The sequence below is a fragment of the Mytilus galloprovincialis genome, chromosome 10 (assembly GCF_965363235.1).
Source record: "Mytilus galloprovincialis chromosome 10, xbMytGall1.hap1.1, whole genome shotgun sequence".
Taxonomy (NCBI): domain Eukaryota; kingdom Metazoa; phylum Mollusca; class Bivalvia; order Mytilida; family Mytilidae; genus Mytilus; species Mytilus galloprovincialis.
This window is the reverse complement of record NC_134847.1, coordinates 35,875,246-35,890,906: the sequence shown is the minus strand read 5'-3', so window position 1 is coordinate 35,890,906 and position 15,661 is coordinate 35,875,246.

Below are 15,661 nucleotides of genomic sequence, written 5' to 3'. Positions count from 1 at the left end.
TTCAGGTTACAAGAAGCCCACCGAGTGGCGAGGAAATAAGCATTAAGACAGGCAACAAGTGCCGATGATATCTCTTATAAACGGTTTTTTTCAGGGCCATCACTATTTTACAAAAAGATTCTATCTTTGTTGCGCGTATGAGAAATTCTATGACACAAATGTATTTTCGAACGTCATCTTGTGTTTACTTTGTTACCAAAGTTTAAGTAAAGTGAATGTTTTGTCAGTGATTTAAGAGTCCCTGCCAGTGCTAGCTCGGTATAATAAAACAATTAAGGCCCCTCAAAAGCAATGAATATCCTTAATTGTCAACCCTTAAATTAACGTTATTTCACTTCGGGCTGCGCCCTCAGTAAAATAACCTTCTCGTGTTGACAATTTCGGATATTCACATTTTACGGGCCATAATTGTATATTGGACGAAAATTATGTGAACGTTATCAAAGTCAGACCACCATTGGCTTCCAATAATGAGTAAATCTATAAATTATACTAGTATACTTTCAAAAATCGCGACATGAGGAAATGAAAAATAAAACAATTCAGACAAAAAGCCAACTGTCTGATTTATGCTAAAGTAATAACGAAAAGCAAATATACTAACAGACAGCAAGCACAAAAACAATAATAACATGGAAAGGCGACATGCAGTTACACAAAACCCAAAAAATTTCATAATCATTGATAAGTTTTATTCTTTTTTTTTTTATTTCTTTTCAATTATTATGCGAATACACTCAGTGAAAATATCACAACAAAAAAATTTACAGTAAAAAGGACTTTTACACTGGTACCTTTCAAACAAAAATCTTGAACCGCTAAAAACAAAGGTTGAGACACAGACACATCGCATCGGTCAACCAAAATGACCAATGTGTAAAGGTGAACGTTAAACGTATTGAGTGTCTATATCAATTTGAGTATTTTTTGTTAAAGGAACATGCCTCTATTCAAGAAGTCAATTCTATATGAACATCATCGAGGGTAACATATCTTAAAATGAGACAAGGAAACACCGTACGATAAAACAGAATATATGTTACAACTGAGAACTAACTGGAAGTAAACTTTGAATAGTTGAAATATTCACATTCGTTATAGATTAAAGTTTGAAATCGTGTATCTAGGTGAGTATAGAGGAAAATATTGAGATATTGAGCAGAACGTCTAACCTCAGTAGATCTTCAATTACATGTTCACTTGAATTTACCTTTAGGCAGGCATTGAAATATGGGTAGGTTATTAAGTGACCTGAAATTATTACTATATGTACAGTGAAATTAAGGGCATACAATACAGTTTTAATCCCGTATTTACATTGTGATAACAATTTCCACATAGACTATTTTTTTTTCTGATTAAATCAAATATGTAATAAAAAAATATACCGTCATGTGCTACTTTTTGAGTAAAATGAGGTCGAAATTTTGTATATTTGCTCAAAATTCGGATTTGAGGTCTTATATTTTCCTTTCGAAAGAAAGACAAAACTTTGTTTTTAAAGACAAACACAAATTGTTTGTTGTTAAATATTTGTAATTTCTGTATTTTTTATAAGTATCATAAAAACTTATACAGTTTTATTCCGAAATATCTCATATTTATCAAATGTTCATGAATGTAGAAAAAACCAAATTTTTTGCTCTGTATTTAATAAAATTAACATAAATGGCACTATTTACGTTTTCGTGAAAATTGGCACACATGTTCTTCTGACGTAATCAAACCAAATAGCATTTTAAAACATAGGGTCCATGAACTCGTTTTCAATTTAAACACAAAAAGTAAGTTTGAATGATAAAAATCAGTTGAAAGCTGAATCGTTTCCCGTTAAGTCATTATTTTGACGTCGCGAAAATAACAATTTACGTTAGCAACGTCATTACCTATAAATGTAACTGTATCGTATGCCCTTAAAGAAAAAAAAATAGATGATATTCAGTGGTTTTTATTAAAAAAAAAACATGGATTTATAAATACGCAGAATCGTAAGAATCTAAATTAACAAAATTTAAAAGGGACATAACTAGAATAACTAAATTATTCGTGTGTCATTAATATAGGGCTGGAACTTTACCTTTGTTTTAGTAATTTCTAAATCTAGTGACGAAGAATTTTATACAAAAGAGAAACATTGTATATAAACCTTGTCTATACACCATTTCATTACAGAAACTGTATTTATTGGTGAGTCCCTCAGGTTCTACGGTCCAGCAGGAGTGATATCAACCCTCTGATAGTGTATGTTAATAAAACTCATTAACTATATAAGTAAAGTGGGTATGTACAATTTTACAATTTGAGACTTCCGTTCTGGAATTGGCAATATCAACAAGTGAAAAATATGTTATTCCAACTTAGGTAAGATCTATCTTAAAGCAAAACGAAATGGAAATATTAAATGTAACAAGATCTCGGAATATTAAAACAAGTACTTTTTAATAATGAACTAGGTATACATAATATAACAACTATCAAAGATCAAGAAAAAATATATTTATTCTTAGGGATCATCATTCGGTCTTTAACCATGTTCACAAAACCAGCCAAACTCGTATAGGTCCAAAATGACAGATGTAACACAACAAAAAAGATAAACAAATAGCATAATCAATAATTGTGAAATGAACAACAACAATCTATAATAACCATTGAGAACTGCTAAATGCAAAATTTGAATTTACAATAATGCTGTTTTAAATAAACTATATTTTTTTGTATCCATATCTAATTTATGCCATGTTTGTGTAACAGGGTCGATTCTTGGATAAAGATATAACAAACTCTGTTTAGGGTTCGGATGATTTAATACCAGTATAAGGAAATAAACTCTGAAATAACAATATCACAATTATAAATAACAGTTCCATTATAAAACACAAGTAACTTAAATAACACATTCTCACATATGGTATAAGTAAAATACAATGTTCTTTATTATTGCTTACTATACTTCAAGTAAATATTATAGACAATCAGTGAGCTGATGTTATGTGTACTTTAAATTCTCATTGTGATACACTACACACAAATGTAATCCTTGATCGTAAATAATATACTATATAGTGTTTACTGGTAAACTATGTGAACGGGTACATCTATCATACTAATGTAATAATCAAACTTTACGAGGAGAACGAAATCATAACATAGAAACTTTGCTAAATTTATCATTGACATGTGAAAATATATAACAAAGGAGTTAACTTACATAATCAGTTGTACGACTTTGCCCCCCGCAGAGCTATAGAAAAACAGTACATTAACGGGTGTTACACGGACTCTTTTTAGACGATACACGGACTCTTTTTAGTTGTTACACGGACACTTTTTATGAATAGAATCACTCGTGCACCGACTTATTTCTCGTCTTTTTATTGAACAACATCAATATCTTTTTTTTCAAACATTTCCAGTTAATTACTATTCACATCAGTACACTAAGGGATTAGACATTTAACTTCAATAGTGGGGGGTATTTTCTCCTAAAATAGATATTTTGGTCCCAAATTATATGAGAAAAAAATTATTATGGTCAAGCAGATGACAAATTAATGTTTTGAATGATTCCTGATTTTCCAAATATCGTTAATAGTGCTCATTGGCGGATCCCAGGGGGGGTCCGGGGGTTGGAACCCCCTTTTTTGTTGGCCGATCAATGCATTTGAATGGGGACATATAGTTGGAACCCCCCTTTTTAAAATGACTGGATCCGCCCCTGGTGTTAATTTAAACAAAAACATTTGGGTGATGGCGTTGAAAAGTAAATAGTTAATATACTCAAAAAAGAACATACCGCCCCCTTTATGAAGCAAAATATTCGGTCAATAAATGTTTTCTTAAATATATGGACATGAATAGTATTTTGGACAATGCTGAAAGTAAAGAAAGGATGATACTGACGTGAACATTTCAATAAAAAATAAGACAGGAAATAAGTAAATAAAAATCAAATCTAATATCAAAAGATAAAATACCTATCAACTCACCAATGCACGATTGATCCTATAAACAAAAAGTGTTCATGTAATGCACGTCCAAATAAGCAGCAAATCTAGAAGAAAATCATTCAACTTGTCATCAATTTTGGGTGGTAAGCTGCGATTGGATCATATGGTAACACGTGTTTAATCCCGATCAACACTTGCATATCTAGAGACGAGCATGAATTAAAAAAAAAAAAATCAAAGTATATTCCTGAATATATATAATATTAAGACAAAATCCATTTTTTTCATAAATATTTCATTCACTAATGAAGTAGGAAATTCATTCTTTTGATACCTTTATATTGTTATCGAATTTATATCAGTGGCGGATCCATGTCTAAATCCAGAACAAAACAGGGGGGGGGGGGGTCCAACTTTATGTCCCCATTTAAATGCAGTGATCTTCAAAAAAAGGGTTGTTCCAACCCGCGGGACCCCCACCACTGCATATTAAATTCATGTATTTGGCAACAAACGCGCGATTTTTACGATTTTTTTAAGGGGGAATGGCGGGATTTAATGGCTCATCCTGCATTTTTTCATCAAATATAAAGATCACAGCCTGTGTATTTTAAAATGAATTAGCCCCCCTCCCCCTCCCCGCTTTCCGTTTTATTCATAAAAATCAAACATTATCTTACTTACCACTAAAATATTCCTTAATATATTACTTTTTTTACGAAGTTGCATTTTAAAAAGTCTTAAATGTGTACAACATTTATATTTTACTTGAAATGGTTCTTTTTTTTTTTTTATCAAATTATTAGATTCCTGATTTTTTTCTTGAAAAAAAATCTCGGTTGAAGGGAAATGAAAAAAAAAATGTGTTTATACTATAACTTACATTTACTGCTTTATGGCTATCAAAGATTCTCAAATGTTTAGTCTTGCTTAACGTATTATTACTTGAAACGTCGTACAAGTCAGATAAAAAACAAAAGTAACAAAAGAAACAGGCCGGTAACAACCAGCCGAATAGTTTTTCTGCACTTGTAGTCAGGTCAAGGTCCTCGGCTATCGCCTCGGACCTTGACCTGACTACTCGTGCAGAAAAACTATCCGGCAACGGTTGTTACCGGCCTGTTTCTTTGTTACCTTTGTATTTTATCTAATACATAATATGTTGTGAATGAAAACAATACAGGTATTTACATCCCAGCTCCTTTGTTCTAACAGGGGTGATCTGAGCCGGATCACCCCTACCAGATCACCCTAGTTTGAGATTCTTTGTTATGCATGCTTTCCTTTGTTCTGTAACATTTTGGCGGGAATGTCAAATCCACTATAAAACTTATAATTAAATATACAATTATACGGAATAGACTATCTATCAAAATTCACGTAGAAAAAATCCAGTGTAAATGCTGGGATTCGAACTTAAGACCATTAACATATCAAGCCACGACACAACCACTACACCAGGACGACTGGATACGAACACTCAGTAATTCAACATACTTAAAGGAAGCAAGATGGTTTTGTTTTAAGTGGGGCGAGTTGTCAGACCTTTATTCAGTGGGGTTTAAACCCTTTTTGTTAATAAGTGAGTTGTCAGTAATTGTTCAGTTTGATTTTACACTTTTTCAAAAGTGCGGCGAGTCAGTAAACAAGAGTGGGGCGATTTTTTTCATAAAGTGGCGATATAGGTTGGGCCGATCGGCCAGTGGGGCGAGTTGACGTTGTTTGATATCTACTCATCGTATTCGGGGGTCAAAAAAGGTATAAATAATATAGTAATGTATAAAGTATATTATAATGGTTGTGTGGCGTTCTAAACTAGATTTTATGAATTGTAAATGGTTTTTCGTCTAATCTAAAACAACTGGGATGTAAAATAGTTATCCCACTCGGACTTGGTGTGTCAGTGTTAGATCACCCTCTGGCCTCCCGCTATCGGGGTGATCTTACACTGACACACCGCGTCATCGTGGGATAACTATTAAATAAATTCGGTATACAATATAATGCGACTGTCATTAATAGTTATCCCATAAGGACGCGGTGTGTCAGTGTAAGATCATCCCGATGGCCGGAGGCCAGAGGGTGATCTTACACTGACACACCAAGTCCGAATGGGATAACTATTTTACATCCCAGCTGTTTTAGATTAGACGAAAAACCATTTACAATTCATAAAATCTAGTTTAGAACGCCACACAACCATTATAACATACTTTATATATTACTATATGATGTATACCCTTTATGACCCTCTAACACGATGAGTAGATATCAAACAATGTCAACTCGCCCCAGTGGCCAATCGGCCCCACACTATATCGCCACTTTATGAAAAAATCGTCCCACTCTTGTAACCGACTCGCCCAACTTTTAAAAAGTGCAAAATCAAATTGAACAATCAGTCTGACAACTCATTTATTTAACGAAATGGGTTTAAACCCCACTGAGTAAAGGTCTGCCAACTCGCCCCAGTTATAAAAATATCTTGCTTCCTTTAAGTATGTTAAATTTCTGATAGTTCGTATCCAGTCGTTCTGGTGAAGTGGTATGTGTCGTGGCTTGATATGCTAAAGGTCTTGAGTTCGAATCCCAGCATATACACTGGATTTTTTCTACGTGAATTTTGATAGATAGTCTTCACCGTATATTTAATTATAAGTTTTATACTGGATTTGACATTCCCGCCAAAATGTTACAGAACAAAAGAAAGCATGCATAACAAAGAAACTTAAACTGGGGTGACCTGGTTGGGGTGATCCGGCTCAGATCACCCCTGTTAGAACAAAGGAGCTGGGATGTAATTTTCAATCTCGTGCAAATCTACCTGGTCAATACAAAATATAAATTGACAGCGAAATTACAATGACCAATCAAATACGTAAGTTAAAGTAAGAACCTTAAAAGTTTTGAATATTCATGAACTCACTATAAAAAGTAAAGTGTAGATTTGGATTTAAATAATGATATTCCTTTATCAAAATTCAAGAGTTAAACCTTTATAATAAATACAATTAATTTGAAGATATTTTTACTATTATCTAATAGGCGTAAAAATTACACTACTACATTTGGATAGTATCAGTGTATGACATTAAGTTAAAAACGGGGTGGTTCTCATAGCTTACGTTGCACAATTTGTCTATATAAAATTTAAAGGATAACGAAATTTAAAAATAAGAGTTAAAAATACGCTATTACATTAGAAGTATAAATTATAACAGACATTAATACAGAATAAACACGGCAGACACAAACAAACGGGAAAAAAAAAACCAGAACAATTTGAAATTCAAAATACATGTTTAATCAGTATACTAGCGGATTATAAACGGGGAAAGGTTGAGCGAGCATGAATTTCTACTGATTACCCAGGTGACAATCAACTGATTGAGGCGCGTGTCGAGAAAACATTAAATAACTTTCTAATTAAAAAAGATATAATTATAAAATTTGAAATTATGTATTTTTACAAAGTCTATTTCTATATGCCATGCCCTTTGTGACAGTTGTATCATTCCACCAGGTCCTTAGTGCACTAAGGAGGTCCTTTGCGGTATTTCTACGGACCCCAAAACAGGTCATCGGATCTAGTACTAGTCTATGACTTTAAAATAACAATTTTATTTATATTCTGTGGCGGGTCGAAGGGGGATGGAATCCGGAGGTTAGACTCCCCTTTTTGTGAGCAATCATTGCATTTAATCCCGGGAATCCTCTCAAGTTCCTACATACAAGGTGATAGGACGTGCCGTTGGAATAGGTCACCTTTTCGGGCTTAAAAATATGTGGATAGGTCGGGAAAAACTCTCTTTTGACACATAGGTATTGCACTGTTATATTACACACCAAACAAAACGCAAACAATATTGGAAAAGATAACATTTTAACCTACACAATATATGAATAGGTATACACTTTTGAAATCTAAATTATATGCAAAGAGTGGGGTAAAAGAAACCCAGCGACAACGACACCTCTTATTTAATGGAGACATGTAGTTGGAACCCCCATTATCGTGGCTGGATCCACCCCTGATTTTACATGTAAATCAAGCCCCGGGTTTTTGTTAGCATAACGGTAATCACGAGATGGTGGTCATTAAAAGCACGAGGAACTATGAATATACAATTGAACAGGGGAAGAGTGCATGGAGGAATTGGAATTAAAATTGTTACTTCACGATGATCGAAAATAGTATCTGGCACGTTATTTTCATCATCTTGTCTGAAACACTCTGAATAATCACTGGTGGTAAGCGGATGGTCGTAACTTAAAGTTACGACCATCCGAAGATGGGAGACAACTCTATGGATAAATTTTTCTTTTCCGATTTTCGTGCAGTAAAAAAAATGTTTCAGTCCAACCGCTTGTCTCATACATACTTATCGTCATTGCGTTGATATTGAAACAAAATTTGATACATAAAAACATTCCAATTTTCGTAAAATGATCATTCAATAATCCGAGCATGATGGTCGTAACTAACAAAACAAAAATGTTCAGGATGGTCGTAATTTAAAATTGTGATGGTCGTAACTCTTTATTAAATAGGACAGAATAAGACAAGTCAAGAGTTTTAAATGTGTCTTTTGTTATATAAATATATTATATGATATATTTGTGAAGTTGATTTCACTAAATGATAAAAACTAAAAGGGATGAAGAGAGGGATACCTGTAAAGTGCGAAAGGAAAGAAAATTGAAATGAATCGAAAAAAAAAACCAATACAAAATGAAATGACCAGTCACTGTTACTTAAAATATAATGTATAAAATCGACCATTCACCAAGAGGCAACTAATTATAAGCGGTTAAGTTTAATAACAAAATAAATTCTCAAAAGTGGAAAATTCATTTTAAAACACAGCTCTGGTTATGATCATTCTTAGTTACGAATTAAGAAAAGGCGCTTTTAACAAATTTGACATCACATGAAATAACAGTATCCTGATTTATTTTCTTTATATTTTGCATGTATTGAAAAGATAAACTTTTTAAAAACTAGTATGTACTTACTAGGTGGAATTTAAAAGAAAAATCTACAATTTAAAATTGATACTTTAAGTCGAGATAGCACAAGTAAGGAATAATGGTATGGGGGTCGTTATCGAGACAAGACCATATCCGCGAATTCGCAGGTCCGTAATCGAATTAAAGAACATACATCTTATTCTTAGCCTGGATTTTGAGAAGTCGTATTGTCATTTGGTATATAGTCAAGTTGATTGTAAGGTGCAATTTCGAAGTTCAGGTATAATTATTACCCGTGGTTTTAGAAAGTTTTGAATACGCCTATTGGTACCATGCTATCCGCTATACATCTTTGTCTTTCTTATGGAAAATACCATGAACCCTGGACCACAGGTTTTTTTTATTCCAAATTCATAAAGGGAATGATGCATCCGATCTTAATAACCATCGAGGGAATTCTTAGATAAATATCATATCATTGATGATAGCCAAATTGGGTTTACCAAAAAAAAAAAAAACACGACCATCTGACCATATGTTCATTCTAAAAACTATTATAATTTAATAAGTATTATAATACAAAAGAAGGTAGAGTGTTTGCCTGCTTTGTTGATTTCCAGAAGGCTTTTGATACTGTCATTCTCCCAGGGACAAAACGTATGCTATTGCTATTGCATATAGTTAAAGAGTATGGTAAGAGATCTCTTTAGAACTAAAGTTGGAGTAAAACAGGGAGACAAAAGAGCAACACATTTTGCCAATCTTTCTTAACTCGGTAAATTCACTCTGTATTTTGACATTGCTAAGTCTATAATCAGATACTGGCACAAGCTTGACAATTTGGGATCATCTTTCCACTACTAGAGGAGCCATATTTAGAGTCAAAATTACTACATGAGTAAAAAAATTCCTTCACAGTATGAATCCTTAATCTTCTTTCTAAAGAATATCAAAGGGTTTAGCAATTTACATTGTTTACTATATGCTGATGATAATGTATTTTTTTGAATTTCAGCAAACAGTATTCATACATAGCTTGTAGCCAGGATACTATTTAAAAGATTGAACTTTATGCTTCAACTCAGCGTGCTGGTCTTTTAAATCTGAGTACATTCATACAATATAAACATATAACATAAACATTATTTTGCAGCTGCATATGTATGTGATAGTTGCCGCAGTACATGTAGTTCTACCTTGTAATATTATCCTAGCTACAAGGCTGGCTATAAATTACTAATATTTGATCTTATTCTTAAATTCAAAGCGTGTAGCATTGTAAAATATATACCTGCATAAGTATGTAATATTTGCCGCAGTACATTTAGTTCTACCTTTTAATATTATCCTGGCTACAAGCCTGTCTACAAACTACTAATATTTGATCTTACTCTTAAAGTCAACGTGTGTAGCATTGTAAAATATATACCAACCTTATTTATACTTTCTAGGTTAACACAATGTTCATTGCGACACCATGGATTAAGTCTTTTTTATTCTAAACCAATACTTAGAACAAATATCAATGATATACCGCAAGATCGTCATGCAATCGATAAAAAATAAAGACAACACGTTAAAAACACCAGGCATTTATGGATTTTCATTAATCATGATTCACCAAAAGCCGAATATTTGAAAGCCAATGGGTTATAAAAACTGAAATAGCTGATTTAAAATTAAAGAAGATTGTTCAAAAATGTACGTTCAATAATTTCATCTGCCGACATGATTGCAGGTAATAAAAAGTAGTAAATAAAAAAAAATCTGAAAGCAACAATTGTATGCCTTAACGTACAGTAAAAAATATATTAATACTCAACCCTAACATACTATTTGGCTTAATGCGAGTTGATTAGTTTTCAATGTTTCTCCTAAATAATGATCGTTTGGAACATATCAAAAATGTATGTTTGATAATTCTTTAACTTAATTTCTGCATACCATTATCGGAGTAACAAATGAAATAATATTTTTTGTAGTAAACTTTATATAACAACAGAGTTTATTAACATGGTTATGCATGTGCACAGTACTTTTAAAATAGTTTGATAAAAGTTCGTCTAAATACTTGAGTTACGGTCATCTTTCAAAGTTACGACCATCTTTTGTCGGTTACGACCATCATCCAAAATACTATAGTTGAAATTACGACCATCACAAGTTAAAGTTACGACCATCATGCTCGAATTTTTGAATGACTATTTTACGAAAATTGGAATGATTTTATGCGTCAAATTTGGTTTCAATAACAACGCACTTGCGATATGTGTACATGAAACAAGCGGTTTGACTCAAATGAAACTTTTACTGCACGAAAATCGGAAAAGAAAAAACTTATCCCTAGAGTTGTCTCCCATATTCAGATGGTCGTAACTAGTTACGACCATCCGCATGTAATAAGTCATGTGAAATACTAACAACATACACCACGGCCGACACTCGGCTAACCGAGAGATTGGTCGGTTAATCTATATTGAGTATGCGGCTATATGGGCGATTGGTCTGTTAATCGGGATGGTTATACGTCTGTTAAGAGTAAAACGCTTAATTTAATGTTAAACTCTATCAAATATACAGATTTTTGGCATGTTATAAGAACCAAATTAAAAAAAGAAAAGTGTCTGACAAAATGATATCTATCATAGAACATTTTGCACTTGTAAAAACATTTCTTAGTCTGTGCAGTTTTCAGTAAAACTAATTTAAAAAGGCGTCGCGCAAGTATGTAGTATTTGTGCTTATATGCATAGCAATTTTTTTTAATAAAAGAAGAAACAAACAAATTTAGATATCATTTAAAGGACAAAAAATAGTACTGTGGTTCTAAAAAATAATTTGACATTAGTAAATATTTCATAATTGTAAAATAACGTGTATAATACCACGTTTTAGTTAAAATTATGGGAATAAAGTCTGTTAATGGATTGGACAATTGAAATTGTGTCAGTTAAGACTTATTTAGCCACGACAATAATTTTCCTACCTTTATATTTTCCCCTTGAAAAATTTAAGAATGAGATGTTCCTGAGTAAACAAAAATGACAATACGGTGCCACAGTATCCTAGAAAGAGCATTTTTAGTTTGACTTTTTTTGCATTTTATTGAAGGGTGTCACTGCAATATTGAACAGATATACCCCTCAATAACATGATATATTTCTGTTTAATTACACCGAATGTTAATGTACTTAAACGCATTGAAGATCGTGACGTTACTTGTACAATCGTCCAGTCGGATAGAGTATTTTTTGGCAAATACCACGGCAGAGAGGGTAAAAAAGGGGCGTTAAAAATGAACGATATTCATTTGATAACAGTAAATTGGTGAAAAATACACTGGCTATTAACCAATCAAAACCCCGGATTCTTACATAAGGTGTAATTAAGCGTGATATGGATTGGCCCCTGGAATATGCATGAATTTGTTATTGACGTTTTAAATCAGCCTTAATTTTTGTGTCTGTTCGAAGTAGCACGTTCTCAATTCCGACTGAAAGAGTCTTTCTAATACAACACAGGGTACATATAACGTGTTCTCGTTCACATATGAACATGATATTTGTCACTGGACGTTAAACCCTAATTCGTCAGCATCATCCAATTGGTTGTCTATGGTGACCGGTGAAGTCCATTTCGCGATTTCGCCTTTCATATTCTATAGCGCAAAAACGCGAAATTTCGAAAACGCGAAGTCGAAAATGAAAAATCGGTTTCGCGTTTTCGCGTTTTCGACTTCGCAATTTCGCGTTTTCGCCATATAGAATATGTAAGGCGAAAACGCTAAAACGCAAAATGGCATTAACCTGCCACCATAGTTGTCCGCATGTAAACTTCTGGAATTTGTCACCAATATAAGAACATCGCAATCCGTTACTGTTTCAACAGCCATCGGTGTTTCATGTGTGTATTCTTAAACAAGTATTATTTTTCTCCCCTTTTTTAGCAATGTGTCACTCTCTATTGTCCTTATATATTATTCTATATTCTGCGTTTCCAACCAGATTCTCGTGTATACCATGAGGGTCCGGATTGGGGGTATTGTTTATTTCTGTATTCTTTAAATTGTTATGTCATTTTTTTCTACATTTTATTTATCTTACTCTTTATTTTTTCTTTATTTTTCATATTTTGTCATCCCAATATATTTGACTTACTGATGTTTAGTTACATTACGACGTTTATCTCTGATTTATATACTGGTTACCAATGTAGATGACAGATTTGTGTCATTCATGACAATTTAACAGAATCAACATGATATATGCGATCATTCTTGGATGAAATTAATATGACTTTAATATTACACTTTTTGAAACCATTTTTATCAATTTTCAATTTCATGTGTTGTTTCCGTATATGTTATGTTTCATTGCTCATGTGTTTTTTTCGTATATTTTAGCCACTCGTCTTGAGCCTACTCATTTGATCCGATAGCACCCAATATAGCAATAAAATTATACTTGTATTGCCATTCATAACTCTTAACAGACCAATTAACAGACCGGGTTTTATAGATCCGACCCATTAACAGACCAGGTTTTAAATAAAGATTGATTTATGTCACCAAAATACAGATTTTCGTGTAGATTTTTCACACAATGATATCAATACGGTTAACAAACATAATGCCTTTCTTTTTTCGATGTTCAAAATATTGAATGCAAGTAAATTTAACCAATGTGTCATTTTGTGTACATTTCATGTGTGTAAAATGTGTATAAATTTATTGATGAGTAACACGCCTTTTCATTTTATAGATCGTACATCGAAGCTAAAAAAATAATAATTACACCACTGAATTCAGTACATTGAATTGTTTTGTTAGACATGGATACTTTTTATGATGAAAATATATTTAGAACGTTATACAATGAAATATGCTGAACTTTCAATGATTTTCTCGATAACACCTGATTAATAGACTTTAGCCAACCCGATTAACAGACCAACCGCCGATATAGCCGCATACTCAATATAGATTAACCGACCAATCTCTCGGTTAGCCGAGTGTCGGCCGTGTACACGTAGAATGGACAAACCCTTAAATCCCTCAACAAAAATTGTTTAATTCATGTCATTTCAAATAAATTATAGCGCGGAAAGGTAACTTTAATTAAATATCAAAACTAAATATTCGTTATAGTTTTCAAGAAATCATATAATCAATAAATTTATAAATCTTAATTAGGCATGCGTGAGATCCATTTCATGAGACCTACCAGGATTTCTATAAAATAAATAAAGATTATAAATACATTCATTTTATTTTACTTCATAATAACGATAAATCCTTTAGTTCTTCAATTTTTAATTAAAATGAATATTTCATTTTGATCTAACGATAAACTTTTTAAATTGTAGTGACATGGTCAGTCACCTGATTAGTTGCATGGCTGATTACCATCTTACAGGTGGCCCAGTAATTTTCCATATGACAGTAGCGTGTACCCTCGGGGTGTGTATAACTTATTTTCTGGGGAACATCCTATCCACGTGTAATACTTAGTATATATTGCAACATTAAACAAATTTTCTTTGTAGCAACGGTGTCAATTTCATGTTCATCCACACAAAAAATTTCACAAAAAAGATAATATGATAAAATCACAAGAAGAAAATTAAAAAATACTAACAAATAAACTTCGCATTGAGTAAACGGGGATTCGTGTTTTAAAGAGCTTATTTCCAGTGGACAACAACAAATGGATTTTTTTTAACGACCTTGACTGGCTATACAGCACTTGCACGGTCGGTCCAGTGGACATATTTCATACTAGATAACTTATAGAAATACTGTTTTATATATACGACAATTAATAAAAAAAAAAGTCCGACTTGAAATACGTACCTATAATGTACAGATTTTTTAGCAGCTTCAAATATATGGACTTATTATTGGTAATATACCATATTAGCAGACTGTCACTTATTGCTTAACGTGTTACCAAATTAAAATGAAGAAATAGGCTCAAAACCGCATTTTTTAAAGATATTCAATCCCAAAATAGACAAGGGGTCCGGTATACAGACTAAAGTCCAAATGAGAAGATTAACTTGCTTTTCTATCGAGGTAAATATATTAACAAGCCATTAGGATTTATTATTAAATTCATAAATTTATTTGAACATGCGAACCAAATAACGAAACAAATAAACCGGAATTTGGCCATACCTTTTAAGTAAGTGGACAAATAGGCAAGGATAATGTATTTAAAATTGTTCAAATATATAAGAAAAGTTCTAAAAAAAATCATATTCATTACCTTTTTATGATCAGTTAAGGTAATTTTCTTATTAGCCTAGCGATGAAGCCATATATTTACCTAGCCATTTCAACTAATAGTTTTAATAATCTTTGAAGAAAGAAAGAAATATATTTTAGATAACTATTTCCTTTATATTCAATATATTAGTAGCCTGGTATAAGGCCAATTTTCTGTCCCTCCCTTTTCAATGGCAGTCGAAAATATTCCCACCGTATTACGGGTGGTCTCAATTACAAGACCTACCTATCGTATTGATTATTACTGATTTATAAAAATAGTAAACGTTAAGAAAAATCCCATTTTATCATCCAATATGACTCCAGGTATCCTTCTGATAACCGTTTGTTTTTCCGTCACCTTTATTTTTTATTTTTCTTGTTTTATATTTACCTTCTCCATTTTTTCTGATGATGATGTGTGCAAGTTACCATATGAAAAATGCCGTTGGCTGTCGTTATACTTAATTTCTGT